General features: G+C 31.3%; 1 long non-coding RNA gene across 2 annotated transcripts; it reads right to left on the reverse strand.

The window, feature by feature from the left end:
- Positions 1 to 656: 656 nt before the first annotated feature.
- On the reverse strand, positions 657 to 10,306 carry LOC128295194 (uncharacterized). 2 transcript variants are annotated; one of them, XR_008285535.1, is made up of 2 exons: positions 9,400 to 10,306; positions 657 to 863 (listed from the first exon to the last, which is right to left on the reverse strand). It is a non-coding gene; the product is annotated as an uncharacterized LOC128295194 (long non-coding RNA). The 2 variants fall into 2 exon arrangements; XR_008285534.1 differs by lacking the exon at positions 657 to 863 and adding an exon at positions 8,108 to 9,204.
- Positions 10,307 to 23,957: the final 13,651 nt, after the last annotated feature.

A 23,957-nucleotide genomic window follows, 5' to 3' on the forward strand; every position in this document is an offset into this window, starting at 1 on the left:
CAATTCAAAATGGTTAAATCAACACTTACCAAAACTTAATTATAACTAACTATATGCCATCAAACACCAATTCCAAACACATACAAGTAGCCACATTTCTAAAACCAAACAACATGCCAAGTTTGACATAAATGCTACAATAACGTCATACCTAACCATCATACCATTTCCACATCACAAATCATTTTCAAAATGCACTTAGAAGCAACATAGAATCTACATTCAAAGTTGCCATTCATGTAACACCCCCTAACCCTAAACCATCCCGAAACAGGGTTACGAGGCATTACCGGACAATCAGACAATTTACGATTAATATTCAAATAATTATCGAACATATTATAATATAATCATAAATTCATATAAAATTTTTGCTAATGGGCTCTTTTTTTTATTTAAAAAAAAACTCAACATAACCTCGTTATAAATATTTAACCTTCCATGCAATTTCAAACCAGGACCAATCCAAAACCAATATTTCAAGCAATGCAATTTCATGTTTAACTGTATTAAAATCATATCTATAACAATAATTTGATAATTTTACCTATAACAATAATTTGATAATTTGCTCTATGAACATTTATGTTACCATTAAAATTAGATTAGAATTTCATTCATCCATTCTAAATTTAACACCAATTATACCATGCATATCATGTAACTTTTCATACCATTTCATTAGTTTAAACACCAAAATACCAAATACCATTCTTTACAACAAAAATTATATAGCATTTTAAAGTGATTAAAATAACACCTATATACATGCCACTTTTACCAAAAGAAGAACACATCACCGAGTTTTGCGCTGGAGTCAGGATCGCCTAGATGCTGAACCGAGACTCTGAACACCTACTGATCTGCGCATGGAAACAACCGTACGCTGAGTATTTTATACTCAGTGGTATTACTATAATTCAAATTATAAATAACCAAATAAATTTTCACATAATCAATCATATAATACATGAACACATATTACATTAATTTATACACTACTTTCATTCCATATCAATAACAATTCAATTTAACCAAATAACAACCAAATATCATAACAATTAGGTACTAATAACCTTTGAAACATTTGATTTATCCATTTCATTCTCATTTCTCAATTTCATCAGATATCACTTATATGCATCAATTTTTCATTTCTATTCAATTTTTCTTTTTCACATCATTTATTCTTATTAACAAGATTTGGACCCTGGCAGATACACGGATCCAACCAACACACCAGAATGGCACCTAGTGCCTCATCGGATAGTTCGAAGCAATAAAGTGATACCCAGTGTCTCATCGACCTAGCCGAAGTAAAATGGTACCCAATACCTCATCGAATCTATCCGAAGTAAAATAGTGACACCCAGTGTCTCATCGACTCGAGGTTGAAGTATCCCTCAACACTTCTAATCCTATGGCATGACAACTATATCTGACTCAGCCCTACTAGTTAATAGGGTCTCCAAATTCACATTTCAATTCAATTGCACTTTTTCACTTTCAATCACAATTCAATTCAAAATTCACTTTTCCATTTTCAAGTCAATATTCAATTCAATTCCACACATATATTCATCATTCAATTGAATTTCTTTCAACTTAATAATAATACTTACTTTATATTTCACTTACCATACACATAAATTTAAATTCAAAAATAAATAATAACTAAATTTGAATTATAGTAATACAAATCGTAAATCTCCTATTTAGTCCTCGATAGCTTTCTCCTTTCCCTTCGATGCCAATGCCTTGGGTTCTTTGTTAGCTACGAAAATAACAATAATTTACACTGATTAATACAACATTAATTCATATTAAATACTTAAGTTTCTATTCAATTTCTTCTTAAATTTCAATTTAGTCATTTTTACTATTTACATTAAATTAGGCTAAACTCACTTAATTAAATCCTAATTAAGCACTCGACTAAACTCATAATTATTTATAATAATTATTTATGACTCGATTTACTAAGACGGAGGCCCTATAACTCACTTTTCCGGTGCCCGTGAATTTTGGGTCATTATATTTCTCCCCCCTTAATAAATTTCGTCCTCCAAATTTACCTGAGAAGAGATGAGGATATTGTACTTTCATCGTTTCTTCTGGTTCCCAAGTCGCTTCTTCTACACTATGACTCCTCTATAAAAATTTTACTAAGGGAACTCGTTTATTTCTTAATTCCTTTACCTTTCGTGCTAAAATTTGAACCAGCTCTTTTTCATAGGACAAATTAGGTTGAACTTTAATATCTTCAGTAGAAATTATATGAGAAGGATCCGATCTATATCTTCGAAGTATAGAAACATGAAAAACATCATGAATTTTCTGTAGTTCTGGAGGTAAAGCTAACCGATAAGTGACTGGTCTGATTCTTTCTATAACCTCGTACGGCCCAATGTAACGAAGGCTTAATTTTCCTTTTCGGCCAGATCTCAATATTTTTCTAAGGAGAGACTTTAAGAAATAATTTGTCTCCGACTGAATACTCAATGTCTCGACACTTCAAATCGGTATAAGATTTCTGTTTATCAAAGGCTGCCTTTAATATTTCCTGGATCTTCTTAACTATCTCCTCCGTTTCTTAAATTAATTCCGGTCCAATCACTTTTCTTTCATTCAATTCTGTCTAACACACTGGTGATCTACACTTTCGACCATATAATGCTTCATACGGGGCCATTTGAATATTTGATTGGAAACTATTATTGTAAACAAATTTAGCTAATGGTAAATAACATTCCCAACCTGATTCAAAATTGATGATACAAGCCCGAAGCATATCCTCTAATATTTGAATTACTCACTCTGACTGCCCGTCAGTTTGCGGATGAAATGCAGTACTAAAACTAAGTCGTGTACCCAACGAATCATGTAATTGCCTCTAAAATCTCGATGTAAACCGAAGATCACGATCTGAAATTATCAATATTGGAATACCATGTAATCTCACAATTTCCTGAATATATATTTCAGCTAGTTTTTGCAATGATCAATCAGTTCTGACAGCTATGAAGTGTGTTGACTTGGTAAGTTTATCAACTATCACTCAAATGGCATTCTTTTTGCTTGCTAATAGTGGTAATCCCGTAACGAAATCCATCGTGATATGATCCTATTTCCACTCAGGAATACTAATAGGCTGAAGTAGTCCAGTAGGAATCTGATGTTCTGCTTTTACCCACTGACATGTCAAACATTTACTAACATACTCAACTATGTCCCTTTTCATTCCAGGCCACCAATATAATTCTCGTAAATCACGATACATTTTCTTGCCTCCAGGGTGTAAGGAAAATAGACTATCGTGAGCTTCTAGAAGAATTAACTTTTTAACCTCGGAAGTAGCTGGAATACAAATCCGATTTTGGAATCTCAAACAACCATGATCATCAACACTGAAATTTTCTACTAAATCCTTCTGTACCATTTCTCTTTTCCTCATCAACTTATTTTCTTCTAGCTGTGTTGATCTAATCTGATCAAATATTATCGGCTTTACTCTCAACTCGGCCAAAAGACTCCCATCATCACTGATACTGAGTTGTGCAAACATTGGTCTTAATTCAATTGCAGCTTTTCTACTTAGTGCATCAGCTACAACATTAGCTTTTCCCGAATGGTAATCTACAACACAATCATAATATTTTAGGAGCTTTATCCGCCGCCTTTGTCTTAAGTTCAATTTTTTTTGGGAGAGGAGATATTTCAAACTTTTATGATCGGTATAGATGTAGCATTTCTCACCATACAAATAATGTCTCCAAATCTTCAAGCAAAAATCACAGCTGCTAGTTCCAAATCATGAGTTGGATAGTTACGTTCGTGTGGCTTCAATTGACGAGATGCATAGGCTATTACTTTTTCATCCTGCATTAGTACACAACCCAAACCACTCAAAGAAGCATCACTATACACTACAAAATCTTTTCCCGACTCTGGTAATGTTAGAACTGGTGCATCTGTTAACATTTGCTTTAACTTTTCAAAACTTTCTTGGCACTGATAATCCAACACAAACGGTACATTTTTTTGTAGCAGCTTGGTCATCAGCAAAGCTATCTTCGAAAATCCATGTACAAATCTTCTATAATACTCAGCTAAACTAAGATAACTATGTACCTCTGATACGTTTCTTGGTGGTTTCCACTGTACAATCACTTCAATCTTCTTTAGATCAACTCAGATTCCATCTGCAGAAACTACATGTCCCAGAAATACAACCTCTGACAACTAAAATTCACATTTGATGAGCTTTCTATACAACTGTTTTTCCCGCAATATCTGTAGTACAATCTTGAGATGCTAATCATACTCTAACTCTGACTTCGAATAAACCAATATATCATCAATAAAAACTACTACAAACTGGTCTAAATATGGTTGAAAGATACGATTCATGAGATCCATAAAAGCAGCTGAAGCATTTGTCAACCTGAATAGCATTACTAAGAACTCATAGTGGCCATACCTCATACGGAAAGTTATTTTCAGTACATCACTTTCTTTTACCTTCAACTAATAGTAACTTGACCTTAAGTCAATCTTCTAGAATACAAAAGCTCCTCTCAACTTATCAAACAAATCGTCAATGCGAGGTAATGGATATTTATTCTTGATGGTTATCTTGTTCAACTATCGATAATCGATACAAAGCCGCATTGATCCATTTTTGTTTTTAACAAATAACACTAGAGCTCCCCACGGTGATATGCTCGGTCGAATAAAACCACGATCTAATAAGTCTTGCAACTGTATCTTCAGCACTTTTAACTCTGTAGGTGAGATTCGATACGGAGGTATAGAGATTGGTGCTATGCTCGGATAAACCTCAATAGTGAACTCGACTTCCCTATCTGGTGGTAAACCCAATAATTCTTCAAGAAATACATTAGGAAACTTCCAAACTGTCTGAATTTTACCGCACTAGCTTCCAACTGAATCTGAATTAATAACAATGCCAAATATACTGAACAACCCTGCTGAAGTAATTTATTAGCCTTTATTGCTAAAACAATTTGTGCTGGCCCACTAGTACGAATACCATTTACTTTAACCCAATCTTCACTCTCTGTCTAAATGCTGAATCTCTTTTTATAGCAGTCCAAAATCACTCCATGTTCTGATAACCAATCCATTCTTAGTATTATATCAAAATCCCCAAATGGCATAATCAACAAGTCAACCGAAAAGTTTTATTCTGTATAATCAACGGGCATCTTGGACAGACTTGGTTCACTAACACTGTTTGCCCTAACAAACTCGACACCTCAATAGACACTCTAAACATTTCAGATTTTAATTTCCCTGACTCAACTAATTTTGAATTAATATAGGAACGTAAAGATCCAGGATCAATTAAAACATGAACAGACTAAGAATATAATAGAAATATACATGTTACCACATCATGAGCAACGCCTTCTTCACGAGTTCTGACCATATAAGCTCTGGCTAGTACTCTGGCTTCATACTGCTGGGTAACAATGTCACTGCTTCTCTTAACTCCACCTCTTCTAGAAATCGAACACCTCTACTAGATCCCCTGCCTCTAGCTGTAGATACTGATCTCTGTGATGTTACTGGTGCAGCACTATCAGTTTTTAGGCAGTCTCTAATGAAATGATCGATAGAACCACATCTGAAGCAGCCTCTAGTTAATTTCCAGCATTCCCCTATGTTTCTTTCCGCAATGCTGACTGTAACGGCCCAAATTTCAGTGATATCGGAATAGTAATTTGAGATCACTAAATCTGACACATGAGTTTAGATATTAGTAAGTAAAAGTTAAGTGTGGTTTTAGAAATGATTTCGAATTAGTGAAATTATGAATTAAAAGAAATTTGTAGATTAAATAAAATAAAAACGAGGTATCAAGACCTCAAAATCATAAAATAAGCCATAAATATTTTTATAAATATTTATGGAGTGTTAGTAAGTTAGTATTAAAGTTTCCTTAAGAAATTTTAAGGTTTCAGTAGTCAATTGGGTAAAAAGGACTAAATTGAATTAAGTACAAAATTGTGAAATATGATTAAATAGCTCTAGTAATAATTAAAGGAGGACTAAATAGGCAATTAAACACATATTATTAGGCTGGACGGCATGAGTGTGTAGGAAAAATAAAAATCAAGTGTGAACAAGGGGCAAAATTGGAAATAGGGTAAAAATTAAATTGTAAAATATGATATATTAGGTAAAATCTAGAGTTTTCTTCATTTTTCTTCATCTTCTCCAGAAAAAACACCATTGAAGGTTTCTTTTAAGCTGGTCTTTCATATTTTATTACATGTCAGCTTAATTCTTGATTATTTCTTGTAATTTTTGTGATTTTGAGACTTTCACAGTTAGGTCCTAATATCTAATTCATTAGTTTTTGCTTTTATGAATATTTTAGAAAGTTACCATGAGTAAGTGCTGAAATTTTATGATGATTTATCATGGAATTAAGGTTTTAATTTCATTATATGATGATTTTATGAAGAGATTTGCATAGAAATTTATTTTAAGACCTAATTGTGAAAGTTGTTGGAATTAGAGTTTTGTGTTGAATCTTGGAATGTCAAAGGCTGTGAAGTAGTTTGTATGGTTTAGATAAAACTATATTTGAAAGGAATTAGTTTAATTTATGAATGAATTGAACAGGGACTAAATTGTAAAAATTGAAAAGTTTGGGGTAATTGTGTAATTTTTAAAATTAAGGGTATAAATTGTGAAATAGAATGGAATTGAAATAGATGCTAATGAAGGAATGATTTTATAATTATAGTTCAAGAAAAGGAAGTGAATCGTAGAAAGGAAAAAATTCAAGAATAGTCATTTAATTTCTACGACTTTTGCAAATTAGCCCAGGTAAGTTCATATGGCAAAGTTCAATGTTTGATATGAAAATATTATGATTGTTAAAGTTTTTTATTGTAGATGAATATTATCAAATTGTATTAACTAATGAATAATGTGTAACTTAAAGAACAAATTAGTTGGAACAGTGGTTTGAGTGCTTTCATTTTATGACTATAATGAATTGACGAAAAAGATGTGATATATGATTCCGTATAAGACCATAGTCGGGCTATGGCATCGGTACAATGTGATTCGTGTTTCCGTATAAGACCATAGCTACGCTATGGCTTCGGTGTGTTGTGATAATGTGATTCCGTATAAGACCATATCTGGGATATGGCATCGATATGATATGTGTTCCGTGTAAGACCATGGCAAGGCTATGGCTTCGGTGTGTGATGTGTGACAATGTGAAAGTTCATAGTTTACTATGGCAATGTGATAATGAAGCACTCAATCCCATTATTGTTCCTTAATTTGACAATGGAAATAAATAAGAAATGGGCCCAAAAGAATTAAGTTCGTGAATAGCAACATAGAAATTATTCAAACGAGTTTATTATGAAATTGTGATTTGCAGGATGAATTAGATAAGCTAATAAATATATGATTGTGTACAATATTTGGTAAGATTTGTGAAATTATGCCTATGAGCTTACTAAGCTTCTATAAGCTTACTTGTGTATGTTATTTGTTTTGTAGATTGACTTATATACATACGGAGGATCGGATCTACAACAAGGATCACACTATCCAGATTTACTCCGGTAGATTTTGTTAAACAAATTTTTTATTTATATGGCATGTATAGGATTTGATTTAGTAATGTAATTATATGAATAATTAAGCATGCAAACTATGTTGAATGTGATGTTTTGTGATTGGAAAATGAATTATACATGTTTTGGCTTGAAATAATTGATTGGTTGGATTCTATTAGTGTATAATTGTATTTAAGTACAAGAAATGGATAAAAAGAATGTTATTTGATTAAGATATACAAGTAAATGTTTTTGGCATGAATAGGGTGTGTTTAGTATGTGAAAATAGTTTTAAAATGGTCAAAAATTTATGTTTTCACACGGCCAAATCACATGGACGTGTGCCCAGGCCGTGTGGAAAAGTCAGAATCTGCCCATGGGCAGGCCACACGAGCATGTGCCCCTATCTTCAAGAAAAAATTTCTAAAGTTGTCAGTTTAGTTTCGAATCACTTCTAAAACATATATAGGGCCCCGTAGGCCAATTTTAAGGACTTTAAGATGAAATTTGATAAGAATTCATTGAAATGTAAAGTTTATGACTCGATTTTGTATAAATGTTTGTGTATAAGTCCGGTAATGCCTCGTAGCCCTATTCCGGTGACGGCTTAGGGGGTTACACTGACAGTCTGTAATTTCTATTTCCCGAGAAGGACCTCTCACACTGCTAATAGATACTGTTGTTTGTCTCCCTCTGCTTCTACCGCCTCTATCAGATCTAAAACTAGATCTCCATCCTCCTTGAGATTCTTTTGATCTTTTTGGCTGCGGATTTGAGTTGGTAGTTCCCGCATGTTTCCCAGTTACCCTGGCACTTTTAGTCTTTTTGTCAAGACCCAACACTTGCTCTACCATTTTAGCTTGCTCAATCAAATCTACGAACTCAGTAATACGATGAGATACTAACTGTACCTTGATTTCATCCCGCAATCCCCGTAAAATCTTTTACAACTATCTGCTTCGGTTGGAATAAACTTGGAGGCATATTTGCTGAGTCTTGAAAACTCTCTCTCATAATCTATAACTAACATGTCATCCTACTGCAGCATTAAAAACTCTTGCTTCTTGTCTTCAGTATACATCTCTCCAACATATTTCTTTTGAAATTCCTTCTGAAATAGGTCTCATGTTATCTGATCTTCTGGTAAATGTGGTACCACTGATTCCCACCATAGATAAGTTTCCCCTTGTAGCAACGATACAACACAAATCAAACACTCTCGAAGGGTACATTCCAATTGTTGTAAAATTCTCTTAGTCGATTCCATCCAATTTTCAGCAGTTGATGGATCGGCTCCTTTCAGACCCATAAATTCTGTGGCACCATAATTCTTCAATTCTTTTATCGGGGCCCGTCTTTGAACAAGTGCAGAGGTCATAGCAGGAATAGTTCCCACTACTATTTGTAAGGCATCAACTATCACTCTTAATATATCATAATCATCTCTATCATTTCCTCTGTTAACTCTAGGTAGTTGATTTCTTACAGAATTTATGCTAGGTGTTACCGACTCAGTATCATCTAGTCCATACGACTCTTCATCACCAGTATACATTTCCTGATCTGTATCTTCTATTTTTTCATCTGACATCTGTAAACGGGTCAATTTGCTCGGGACCACACCAAAACCAAAATACAAAACAATAATAAACCGAACTAATAAATAATAAAGTCCAAGTCCAAAGTCCATAACCCAATAACAAAATATGACCCAATATTATTAAAACCAGACCCAACTAAAATACCAGTCCCGAATTAAACCAATGTTCAGTAAAAGGAGCCCTACCAGCTGTTGCTGCCACTCCCAGGCACGCCTCCACCTCCACGTCGGCGCTCCCACGTACGGCCTCCGTACGCCCAGCTAACCCCTACCTTCGTATCTGCAGAAAAAGACAGCAGCAAACAACAACAAAAAGGACAAGAAAAAAATAACAGAAATGACAGCAAAAAAGAACAAAATGTATATTTTTCTTATTTTCCTTTCGGCTATAAAAGCCACGAAAGATGAATGTATTTTTTTTTACAGATAGAGAGACAAAATTTTAATACAAAGAAATCAAATACACTTGAAGGTGGTTTATTTTGTTCATCCTTTGTTCTTATTTTTTACTCCTTATTTTATTTTGAATCTATTACTCAAATACAAAAAAAGATAAGGTTTTTACCTGCTGCTCAGTGTCGACTTAGTCGGCGTACGCTTCTCCGGTCCAAAGCCGACGGATCCTTGGGGATCCGGTTAGAGCCACAGCGGAGGAGGTTGAAAGTCGAGAAGCTGTTCCCTTTGAAAGAGTTTAGGAGCTCGGTCATTTTTTTCGGTCTTAGATCTGTTTCCATTTGAAAAAGGGGTTTAGATCGGGCTTTGAGTGTCTTTCAAGCCACCACCGGTGGTGGTCACCGTTGCTAAAGATGGTGGATGGCTGGCAGACCTTGGCCAGACCCAAGAACTATGCCCAGAAACAGAGAATGTTTTTTTTTTGCTTTTTGCTTTTTACTTTTTGAAACAAAACAAGCATAAGGTTTTTTTTTTCTTTCTCGAAATTTTGGCCTTATAGCTTGTTTAAACAACACACTTAGGGAGTGAGGGAGGGATAATTTCATGCTTACCCCCTAGTTTTTTTTAGCGGAAGTCGCTTTGGCCCTCTATTTTGGTTTCATTAGTTTCTTATTTTAAAACTTTATCTCTTAAGTCTCACCTAAACTCTATTTTAGCCCTTAAATTCGTTGTCCATTTAATTTCGGATTTCATCGATTAACTTTCAATTCTGTTTTGTTTTTTATTGATCGATTTCTTTACTGCTCACTTAAAAAATATTATTAGATTCTTGGTTTCTTACCTTTAAAAATGTTTAAACTTAAAATAAGTATGTTTACTCCATTTGCCTATTATTTTATTACCCTTTAAATATGCATTTATTATTTCACTTGTTTATGCAATAAGATAGTAAGGTCAATATTTTGACAGTAATATTTGTTGAATCATGAACCTTCATACTTCTAAAATTTACCTATTTGCCCATTTTGTTTGTCATTATTATTATTATTCCCTTTTGTTTTATTTTATTTTATTTTATTTTATTTTATATTTTTCTTATTTACTTGCCTGTTTTCAAACTTTTGTTTTATCTAATTACTTAAACTTTTATTGATTTTCATTTGTTCACTTAACATCTCTTTTATTTTGTTGTTTATATCCGACCCTCTCACATTTTCATTTTATTACCCCTTTCATTTATTTATTCATTACCCCAAGATTTAGATTCTATTATTATTATCACCTTTATTACCTTTTTTTTTTTTTGTATTATCATCATTATTGTCGTTATTATTCATCTCATTAGTTACTTTGTCTTATTATTCTTTCTTTTGATTGTCCATATTAGTGTCAAAATCTAGTATATCATGTGATATCGTGAATCGTTTTGTTAACGTATTTATATTTTGGTTATTTAGCGCAACAATTTTATCCAAATTATTGTTTTAAATAAGAAATTACGTTTTGTCCGATTATTACACTTGCTATTTCTCAAAGATATTTAATAATAAGGCAACATTTCGTATTTTGGGAATTCGAGAAATCGTACCCTAACTCACGGGGTTTCGATTTTTTCGTTAAACCAAAATAGCAAAATATCCTTTTAAATTTCAAAATACATGATTTTTAGTGAAAAATAAAGGCAAATTTCCGCGTTTAGAAACTCAAGAAGACCGTACCCTAACTTACGGGGTTTCGATCTTTTTTGTTGGATCTAAATAACCGAATATCTTTCTAAAGATCAAAGCACAAATTTTAAATAAAACAATTAAGAGGCAAGCTTACTTTAGAGGGTTCAAATGTCGTGTCCTAACTTACGGGATGTGACATTTTTTTGTCTCGAAACGAGAGGGCCTTTGATGCTAGTTTTAATTCATTCAATCGTTTTTTATCAACATTCATAAAAAAGGAGGATCGTATTTTAAATTCTTTTTAGGTTTTCAACTTTTAATATTAAGACATTAATTAATCAATAAGGTACCAATTTTGGGTGTTACGAATGTGCTAATCTTTCTTCGTACGTAACTGACTCCCGAACCTGTTTTCTCGAATTTCGTATACCACAATTGTTATTTTAGTAAACCAAAACGTTTTATTAAAATGATCAATCAAAAGGTGACCCGATCACACCTCATAAAAAAGGATTGGTGGCGACTCCCATCTTTCGCTTTCCTTTTCAAAATAAATGTCGACCCCGTTTTCATAACAAAAACTGGTTTCAACAACATCTTTAATCTATAAAATAGAAACAAACAAATAGTTCAGCATCCAAAAATCTCGACTCAATTTTGACTCAAAAGTGGCATGTATTTCTAGACTCAATTCCGAGCTCGATTTAGGCCGAGAATCGGCTAAACCTAACAACTCTGATACCAACAACTGTAACACCCCCTAACCTTGTTCCGGCAACAGTTTAGGGTTAGGGGGTGTTACAATTCATCTAAACAATTAAGGCATACCAAAATAACTACATACACATTCATAACCATTACAACCATATTAGTACCAAAAGTCATATAAAGACTAAAGTGACAAGTATCAAAACCAACATATCCACAACTACACCTATGTACAAGACATATAGCCATTCATGTTGGACCAATACAACCACCTAAGTACATGCCACATCTAACCGACACAAAATGATCAAAACTCTACCAAATCAAATAGTGGATAGTGTGAGCTTTGACGTGATCCACTCAATGTGTTCGACAACAAACAATCTACAAAAAAGAAAAGCAGAATAATGGTAGGGATTTTTGGATGCTTATTAAGTTTGTAAAGAAATCGATTTAACTTGCCTTGACATTAAATATTATAAGTAAATGAAATCACATAACATAAGCAGGGGTGAAGCCAAAATTTTTTTTAAGGGGGGCCAAAATTAAATTGTAATTTTTACAATAGTAAGAATGCAATTTCATCATTTTAATAGCCTATATCTTTATAATTTTCAAATGATTAAATCACATTTTTATCACTTTTAGGGGAAAAATTGTAATTTTACCTTTACTAAATTAAATTTTTAAAAATTTTATATAAACTTAGCATTTCATACATATAACCATTGGTTTCACCTTTGACATTGCCATTCGATTCAACTTCATTTAGTTACTGTTTTCACTCGAAGAACTATAGTAAATTAACCTCGGATACACGAGACTTAAATTGCTCACACGAGCTATGAAATATATTGCTCACATTAGGGGTGAGCAAAATTCGATTCGATTCAAAAAAATCGAAAAAATTCGAATTTCGAATTATTCGAATCGAGTTAATCGAGTTAATCGAATTAATCGAATCAACTCTAATTTTTTTTTCGAATTTCGAGTTCAAGTCGAGTTTTCTCGAATTCGAATAACTCGAATAATTCAAATAAACTGAATATAAACTATATTTTTTTAAATTTTAGGCTTTTACTAATTACTTAACTCAATTACCCCTAAGCCCAAATATTTTATTTAATCCCATTTCCCCACCCCAACCCCAAGCCCGTCTGCCCAAAACTTTATTTTCCAAAACCCAATTCCTCCCCCAAATCAAACCCCCATGTCATGCCCCAGCCAATTCCATCTTCCAAAGTCCAAACCAAACCCCAAATCAATTTTCTTATTCTCTCCAAACAGCATCCATACCATTTCCACGAAAATCAAATTTTAAAATTTATTTTTCTCAAAAAAACCCTAAAATAAACACTTCTTCGGTTCTTCCTTCTTCTTCTTCTATTTCATTCAAAGCTTCAAATCAAAATCCTTAGTCCTTACCTCCAAATCAAGCTGTTGTTCCTTCTGACAGAGGCACTTTGTTCTCTTCCATTTTAAGCTCGAATTTTTTGCATCTTTAAGGTTTGTCTTGACTCTTGAAACATTTGTGAATTATTGAATTATTTTCGCTCTATTTGCATCTGTTTCAGTTTCGCTTTCGCTCCATTGAATGATTTTTGGCTCGCTCTATTTTCCTTCTCCATTTACCTGTTTGCTGTTGTGGAGAAGGTTACAATTCATTTAGGGAAAAAGAAACTGAATTTGTGGGGATTTACCATTTAGAAAGGGAAAACAAAATCTTGAAGACTTGTTTTGATTCAATGGTTTTTATCTGGATTTACTTCTGGAAAGGGAAAACCCAGACCCATATGATTTTTTTTTATCTGGATTTAGTTGATGAATCTACTGGAAAAAAAACTGTTGTAATGTGTTAGTAAGTGTTATCTAAAGAAGTAAAAGTACCTCACATCAATTTTTACAGTTTGATTGAAGCTTTATTTCTTGAAACTCGTATGATTTTCTCGTTAGAGTTTTACAATGTTTAAATTAAGAAATTATTAATTCATAAGGATATTACTGTTTCCTAGGGGTTTACTAATTTGTAAGAATTTTTTTTAAAACTTAGTTAATTAATTTTGTATTACTGGTTCAAGTTGTAATTAGTAAATTCTCGTATGATTTTTATCCTTATGAATTAGCTAATTTTTCTTCAATGATTGAAGAAGAAAAAACCTACAGCAGTTAGGGGTTTACTAATTTATAAGAAATTTTTTTAAAACTTAGTTAATTAATTTTGTATTATTGGCTCAAGTTGTAATTAGTAAATTCTCTTATGATTTTTATCCTTATGAATTAGCTAATTTTTCTTCAACGATTGAAGAAGAAAACCCTACAGCAGTTAGGGGTTTACTAATTTATAAGAAATTTTTTTAAAACTTAGTTAATTAATTTTGTATTATTGGCTCAAGTTGTAATTAGTAAATTCTCTTATGATTTTTATCCTTATGTAATTGGTTCATGTTTAAAAACTTTAAAGAAAAATATTTTTTTTAAAAAATTACATAAAAATAAAAAACGCAAGTTATTTTTTTTTTAAATTTAACTCGAACAAATATATTCGATTCGATTCGATTTGAATTCCATCTTACTCGACTCGATTCGAGAAAATTTCAAATAAAGTTAGGATGATAAAATAAGATTCAAAAACTCGATTAACTCGAAAATTTTCGATTTGATTCGATCGAATGCTCACCCCTAGCTCACATGAGCTGTGAATCAGAACTTTGAACTTTATACGATGCTGCTCACACGAGTTGTGCAGAATCCGCAACACATGTAGCATCTCAACCATTGGTACTAGTACTTGTTACCCTTTAGACCCTAATGGCATGTCATTCGTATCTTAATCATTTACTAAGTTCACACGAGCCTTAAATCAATCCTCGTATCCTTTTCATCATTATAAAAATCCATATTCATTCCATATCATCTAATTATTCACTCTAGGCACATATACTGTACCTTGCAATTTAGTCCCTTCAATATGAACAATTGCCATTTTAAAACAACTCAACTCACAAGTAATAATTAACACAACAATAATATGTATTAACAAGGGAAATCACATACGAACTTATCTAAACAAAAAAGCAACAAGTACGACTCAGGGGACTACTTCGCAATTTTTTCTTTTCCACATTTATCTTTTGGTTGATTTAATTCTTGATCTATATAATAATTCATTTCAAAATTTCAGTTCCAATTATCTTAAAACATTTAATTCTATGCATATGAAAACTTAATTTTATCTTTCACAACTTCTCTAAAGTTTCACATTTTATTCAATTTAGTCCCTAAAACCGAAACTATAGTATCTATCTCATTTAAGCTTTGTTTTTCAATCCATTTTGCAATTTCATCCATTTATAACTCTCTAAAATTCATAATTATAGAAATTCCACGACAATTTCTAAATAGTTACATTTTAGTCCCTAAACTCAAAACTAATCAATTTTCAGTTTACAAATTAGTCTTTTTTCATATCTAAGCTTCAAATCTAACAATTTAGTACTCAAAAGCTTTAAGATTCATCAATAGAAACTTTTAAAATCTTAAACAATTTTGAGCAATAAAGTGCGAGTTAGTTGAATTAAGTTATCGCGATCTTAAAAATATAAAAATTATAAGAAATATGTTGAAAATCACTTACCAATTTGAAGATCAAACCTTTAAAACTCAAACCTTAACTTTCCTTAGCTATGGACGATCAAAGAGGAGAGGAAAAGATGAAAATATGATGACAATGTCATCTTTTCTTTTTATTTTAACTTATATACCATAATTAACACTAATTAATTAAAGATTAAACTAATTAAGCTTTGTTTAATTATCAGTAATCATAATTATCTATATAAAATAATAGGTCTAATAGTTTATTTGGTCCTTTAACCAAATAAAATTCCATAGCAATTAACTTTTACGATTTAGTTCTTATACCTTAATTACTAATCATTCATTAAAATTATAGGATCAAAAATCAATATAATATTTGTCGAAACTATTTTTTGAAAAACGGGAATCGACTTTTTAAAACAAAAGTTTAGAGTCGCCACCGATCTTTTTTCGAGGTGTGGTCGGATCACCTTGAGATTGACCATTTTAATAAAACATTTTAATTTAGTAAAACAATGATTTTGGGTCTACGAAATTCGAAAAACGGGCTCAGAAGTCGATTACATGCGAGGAAGGGTTATCACCCTCGTCACGCCCAAATTTGGTACCTAATTGATTTTTCAGTGTTTTAATGTTGAAAATTGAAAATTTGACAAGAGTTTAAAATACGATCTCTCTTAGTGTTAATGCTTTTTTAAGGTATTTGGATGAATTGAAACGCATGTCAAGGACCGTTTCATCTCAAGGTAAAACGTTATATCCAGTACGTTAGGACATAACACCTCGACCCTCGAGTATGAGCTTGCCTTCTATTTCATTTAAAACTCATGTATTTAAATTTTAAAAAGGATATTTGGATATTTAGATCAAATGAAAAAATTGAAACCCAATACGTTAGGGCACGACTATTCGAATTTCTAAATACGGGATATTGCCTTTATTTTATTTAAAACTCATGTATTTTAATTTAAAAGGATAACCGGTTACTTAGATCAAACGAAAAACGAAACTCAGTACGTTAGGACACGATTTCTCGAATTTTCAATTACCGAATATTGCCTTTACTTGAAAAAAATAATATTGAGATAAAAAAATGGAATAACAAAGAAAATTCGAATGAAAATTTAATTTAAACAGAAGTGAGCAAATAAACACATGTATAATAAAATATTGAAGGAAATAGTTTAAAAATAGGACGGATAATAAAAATAATAGTAATAATAATAATAATAATAATAATAATAATATAATGGTAATAATATTTAAAAAATTTAAATATAATGATGATAATAGTGTTAAAAATAATAATAATAATAAACAAACGACATATTAATGATAATAGAAAATAACGGTAATAATAATGGAAGTAATGAAAATAATAATAATAGAAACAATAGTAATAAAAGTAATAATAAAATAGAAAATAACAATAACACATTAATAATAATAATATACATGCTAATAATAATAACAATATATAAAAAATAATACTATATTAATAAAAATAATAATAGTAGGTTAATAATAATAGTAATAAAAGGTAAAAATAATAATAAAATAATAAAAATACTATTACGTTACTACTAGAGTTGGGCCGCCCGGCCCGAAGGCCCTTAGAAAAATGGGAGGGTTTGGGTAAAAATATAGGCCCAAAAAATAGGCTTGGGCAAAAAAATGAGGCCCATTTAGAAAACGGGCCGGGCCTCGGGTAAGAGTTTTTTGGCCCGGGCTCAGCCCGGCCCGGCCTGAATTATATATTATTATATTTTTATTTTATTTTTAATCATTTTAAATTTTAATATAACCATTTTTTATTATATTGTTAATTTATGTATTGTTTTAATAATTGTTTTAGTATTATTTTTATTTGTTTTAATATTTGTTTTTATGTTTTTAAATATATTTGATTTATTATATTTTTAATTTTTTATTTAATGAAATAAAAAAATTAATATGGGCCGGGCTCGGGCTTAGTAATTTTATTTTGGGCCGGGCTTGGACAAATTTTTAGGCCCATATTTCGGGCCGGGCTGGACCCGGGCCTAGTATACAGGCCAAAAATTTTGTCTGGGCCCGGGTCGGCCCATGATCACCTCTAGTTACTACTAATAACAATAAAAAAGAAAACATTTATAGTATATAGATTAATAATAATAATCATAATAATAATAATAATAATAATAATAATAATTGTCGAAACCATTTTTTTATTTCGATTTAAAAATGATGGATCGACTTTTTGGAGAGCGAAAATGGAGTCGCCACCAATCTTTTCTTGTTTAGGTGTGATCGGATCACCTAGAAATTTGGGTTGTTTTAATAAAACATTTTGGTTTACTAAAACAATGATTTTGGTCTACGAAAACATGAGAAAATAGGCTCGGGAGTCGGTTACGTATGAGAAAGGATTAGCACCCTCATTACGCCCAAAATTGGTACCAAATCGATTAAATACTGTCCTTTTGTCTAAAATTAAAAATGTTTTTGAAATATGGTTCTTGTTAATAACATTTGAATAACCCGAGTCCATTGCCAAAAATCTTCTTGTTTCGATGTTTGAAAATTTGTAATTCGAAAATAACAAAAAGATGCCCAACTATTTGGTTCAACGAAAAATCGATACCCAGCACAGTAGGGCACGATTTCTCGAATTTCCAAACATTGACCATTGCCTCACCTTGGAAGATACGAGTGAAATTCCGAAGAGACATTCGATTACTTTGAGCGAACGAGAAATTGCAACCCAACACGTTAGGGCACGATTCCACGAATTGTCAAATATCGAATATCGCATTCGTTTTAAATAATTGTGAAACTAGCTCAAAACGTATTAATTTGACTGGAATAATTATTTTAGATTAACAAGTTTAAAATCCCAACGAGTCAATTGCAAGTAAAAGGTGAAGTTATAAAGATGAGACGATATGCATGGATAACGAACTCTATTAATGAATAAAAATAGTGTAAAGATGAATAAACAAATAATAATAATAATAAACTTAACATGCATAAAATAGCAGTAAGCTCACATCCAAAAATTAACAATCAAAATCATGAAAGCTAAAAATATAACCAAAGAAACAAATCAAAGTACGAGCTCCAACAAGTTTTCAAACCTAGATAAATAAAATTAAGATAGCAACACCAAGTACCAATAGCAAATGTAATGTAATAACTTATAAAACGATAAAAACAACAAAACACTCATGATATACAAAACAACATGGGCAAACTACAAACATATAAATAATTATTAAAATAAAGATTACGAAGGAGGAAATTTGAGTCAAATAATGTGCATAAACATTTTAGAGATGATGTATCCATTTAAAGTTAACAAATGAATATATATAAAAATAGTATTTAAATGTGAGATTTAAAATCAAAACAATATGTAGTAAAATATGTTCTAGAAAAATGACTTATGTACATAAAAATATATTAAGATAAATTTAAAAGAATTCATAAAAGAAATTAGTATGGGACTAAATAATAATAATAATAATAATAATAATAATAATAATAATAATAGTAAAATCAAGAGCATCTAAAAAACATAAATAAATGAACTTTTTAGTATAAAAAGTTAAAGGAATAAAGAAATAAGTAGATGAACAAGATAATAAACAAAACAATTTAGTTTGAAATTATAAACAAAAATAAAATAAATAGAACAAATAAGACAAAAATAACAAATAATATTGATGGAGCAAAAAGACAACGTGATAATGATATTAATAGTAATAATACAATGAGCAGTTGTCCATGAATGTAAAAATAAAGGCAAAAGAATAGTACAAAACAATGGTGAAATAAAAATAAAGAAAAAAGAATGGAAACTAAAAGGATTTGATTTAACATAAAAAAATGAAGTCTAAGGCGTTAAATATAAGTAAATCAATAAATATGAAAATAAAATAAAATATAAGGGTTGAATTTAAAAAGAGCAAGTAAATAAAATACTAAGGAAAATAAAAATAAAAGCGAATATTGAAAATAATAAAAAAATGAAAAATAAACAAGATTAAATGGTCAAGGAACCGAAAATAAAAAAGAAATGAACTTTAAGGGATAAATTAAAAAGTTAGAATTTGAGCTAAAATGAGATACATGTAAGGGAAGAGGGACTCATATTGTAAATAATGAAAAGAAGGCCATCAAGGATCGAAATGAATCACGCTGAAACAACGAGGGACTAGCTGGGAAATATTCTCAGCCTTTTATGCGCAGTGTTTCAAATGACCCAGATGTAACTCAAACAAAATCTAAGAGCTAAATTAAAAAAACAAAAGAAAACAGAAAATGGGGCCTAGTAGAATAGAGTTGCAAAGGAGAAGGACTAATCTAGAAAATCTCCCATTTAGGGATAATGCACATCCCCACTCCACTAAACACTTCGTTTCATCATCATCATTTAAACCAAAAAAACCCCCTTTTTTTTTTATTTCATTACCAGCCCCAATTTTAAACAAAAAGAATAGAGAGCTTCTCTGTTCTCTCCCCCTCCCCCTTTTCAGCTAGGATTTCGGAAACCTATCATCGCCGTCGTTCACCGTGCCGAAGGGAGAGCAGGACTCCGACGACGCAGCCACGGGGTGGATCCGGTAAGACTCTCTTCTCCTCTTTTTTATTTTTATTTTTTATGCCCACTTTCGTTTAATAGATTTGTAAACAAAAATAAAAAAGAAATTAAAGAACAAAATGAAAACCAAGAGAATACGATCGGAAATCAACCCTTTTTTTGTTTTTTTCTCCTTTTTATTTCTGAAAAATCCTTGCATACAAGAATGGGGATCCCCCTTTTACTATTGCTTTCGGCTTCTATTTTTAGCCGAAAATGAGATAGAATCCAAAATCCCCTCCATTACATTGAGATTGTAGGTTTTTCTAACCTTTTACAACTTGTTCTTTTTTTAATTTATTTGCCTTTTCCATTGCAGGCAAGTGGAACAAAATGGGGGTGGGTGGCCAACTATGGAGTAGGTTATGGTGGCAGACAGTAGGGCGGCACACCTAGGATTTTTTTTTTTGTTTGGGTTGGGCTAAGGTTGGTTTAAGTTGGTTTGGTTTTATTGGGCCCCGGGCAAAATTTGGGCCTTACAATAATAATAATAATAATACTAAACACTCTCCCCCTCCCTTCTAAAACATCGGTCCGGCCTTGCTCCAGTCGCTGGACCTCCACGCGCCACCGTAGGCGCCACCATATACGGCGACCAGACCTAAAAAAAAAAACCCTCTTTTGCTTTGATTTTTGATTAATCTTGTGTATTTCTTGTATTGAAAGTCTCTCTTTTTCTTGTATTTGAATCTCTCTCCTTTTTTCTCCAAAAAACAGAAACCCGATTACAATGGTTTTGAATGGCTTTTATAGCCAAATTTTACAACTTGTTTGCTAACCGATTGCCTCTTTCTTTTTGCAAGCAAGTGGGGTGATGGAGTTAGTGGCAAGTAGGGGTGTGCAAAATTCAGGTAAAATCGAAAAAATTCGGTTAACCGATCGAATTCGGTTAATCTGTCGGTTAACCGAATTAATTCGGTCGGGAGACGGTTAATAATTTTTTGAGTTTTCAGTTAACGGTTAATTCGGTTCGAAACCGGTCGGTTAACCGAATTTTTTCGGTTTAACTCAAAAAATAATAAATAAAATTATAATATATTAATAGCCCACTATTCACTCAAACCCAATCCAACATAAACCCAAATACCCAATCTAATATATATTAACCCAAGTACCCAACTCAATTATAAAAATTACAAATAATTTAATAAATAAAAATAAAAATCTAAAACTAAAAATACAAAAAATATAATTTTATACAAATAATTTGGTTAATTCGGTTAATTTGGATAATTCGGGTAATTCGGGTAATTCGATTAATTCGGTTAATTTTATACTTATTTTAACCAAAAATAAAAAAATATATATAATTTTCGGTTAATTCGGTTAACCAAAAAAATTTCGGTTCGATTAACGGTTAAAAATTTTGAAGGGTCGATTAATTCGGTTAATGTTATTTCGGGTCAGTTAACCGACTGAACACCCCTAGTGGCACGTAGGGTGATGAAGTTAGTGGCAAGTGGGGTGATGGAGTTAATGGTTGGTTTAATGGGGTGCTAATTGGACTGTTAACTTATTTGGTGTTTTAAAGCTCTGCTTGTTGGACCCGAGCAAAATTTGGGTCCTACAATATTATACTAGACTCGTAAATATTATAAATAATATTTACTGACTCGATTATTAGAATACGAAGTTCCAAAACTACAGTTTTCAATACCACTAAAAATGGATTGTTACATTGAAGATTAATTTGTGATTGCAACCATGTAATATTATCCTTCTAATAAAATGTATAGTCACAATATCAGTCCAGCTAAAGTATTAAATATTAGTAAAAATATAAAACATTTATACTCTAATACATTTTATAATGTATGCTTATAAAAAATGTGTTCAACAAAATGCTTATGATAGTAAAATTATAGGATAAATTATGGTAGAGGTCACTCAACTATGGGTTTTTTTTATCAGTCAGCCATGAAAAGTTATAAAATTGTCATTTAACTATTAATAAATTTCTTTTTTGGTCATCCAACTATAAAAAGTGACAAAATAGTTAGCCAACTATTCAATTTTGTCTTGTGTGGTCACTAGTTGGCTAACGTAAAAATGAAAACACCCAAAAATCTAATATAGTCAGGAGACCAAAAAAGAAAAATTATTAATAGTTGAGTGACCATTTTGTAACTTTTCATAGTTAGGTGACCAAAAAAAGAAAAAAATCATAGTTGGGTGACTACTAATGTAGTTTACCGAAACTTATAAGGCAACCATTTATCTCCATGTTCTCCTATTTGCACGCTATACATGCACTCTACATAAACATGCCAAAACAACATACCCCTAATTATATCTTGTGATCATTCAGAAATCAACTAACAACGAGGCATATATTACATGAATTATTATTGTTGAATATTTTTGGCATCAGCACACCTCTGATCATTTGGAGGATGTAAGATGTAGCATTTTGAAGAATTTAAATATATGTATCTTATAGGAGCTCATTAAATGCCTCATCAGCCATTTAATTAATAAACCCATGTAATCAACCTTAGTGTTAGTAAACATGTTGAACACATTAACGAGTAATATTCAAGAATTGAATGTAGAAGTTCTTGTGATTGATAGATTATTGATTGAAAGCATATCAATAACATTTCATATTTTATCGTTATCATACATTCACCTCGTGAGAAATGAAAAGTACGAGTCTCTATCATTCAATCAAAATAGAAACAGATATAGGTAAAAATGACATATTTCTAGTTTGACTAATGTGATGAAAATCAACTTCTTTTATGTGATCAAGGACCAAGTTGTGACATACTTTTATTTCCATATTATTGTGACATTAATTGTTCGCATATTGGGCAATAGATCCTTCCTATCACAATAAAAATTGTCAATTTAAAACTTTAAAATTCAGATTTAATTTAAATGAGAAATTAAAAATCACATCGACATGTCGTGACGTGACGTTAGTCATTAAAATGAAGAATGATTGGGAGGAGGGTTTTTTTATTATTGTAATAAAATTTTGATTATATAAAATGAAAAAAATAGAAAAGAAAAAATTATTAGTAGAATTAATTTACCGAATCTCAAAAAAATTACCCACCCAAATCCTTGGTTCATTCAATTCAACAGCCAAAACCAAAAAAGGAAAAAAAAAAAACCTTTCAGTCAAAAGAACCCATTGATTTTGTGTTCTTCGATTCAATTCCTAAACCCATTGATTTTCGATTGTTGTTGATTTATTTTGTGTTCTTCTGAATCGATTTTATTTATTGAAATTTTATAATTGATTTGAGAACCTTAAACTTTCAAATCGATTCTGTAATAAAAAAAAAAATGCAACTATTTTATTTTTTAAAATCGATATGACTTAAGAAAAAAGTCGAAATCTTCGAATCATTAACTTGTCTTGGTAATTTAAAGATATGTATGTATGTTGTTTGGGTTTAGCACTGCTTAGTGCCTTGTATATGTATCGAAATATTTGTGATTAATTAACAATTTGTTATGTGAAATATACATGAACGAACACAATGCTACAGGGGAGATATATGAAATATTTCGGTGATCAACATGGTTGCTCTAGGTTCTGCTATGAAATATTTCAATGACTAAACATTGAAATGCTTTAAAAAATTGTGTTAAAAGATAATTTTTTTAATATATTTTTTTAAAATCTCAGATGCCACATGGCAGATAACGATTGGCTCCAAAAAAATTTTTAGACCAACTATGGTAACAAAAATTACCAAAAAATAAGGTTAAGAACCTAAATGAAAATACGTTAAAGTTTGGGG

The sequence above is a fragment of the Gossypium arboreum genome, chromosome 7 (genome assembly GCF_025698485.1).
Source record: "Gossypium arboreum isolate Shixiya-1 chromosome 7, ASM2569848v2, whole genome shotgun sequence".
NCBI lineage: Eukaryota > Viridiplantae > Streptophyta > Magnoliopsida > Malvales > Malvaceae > Gossypium > Gossypium arboreum.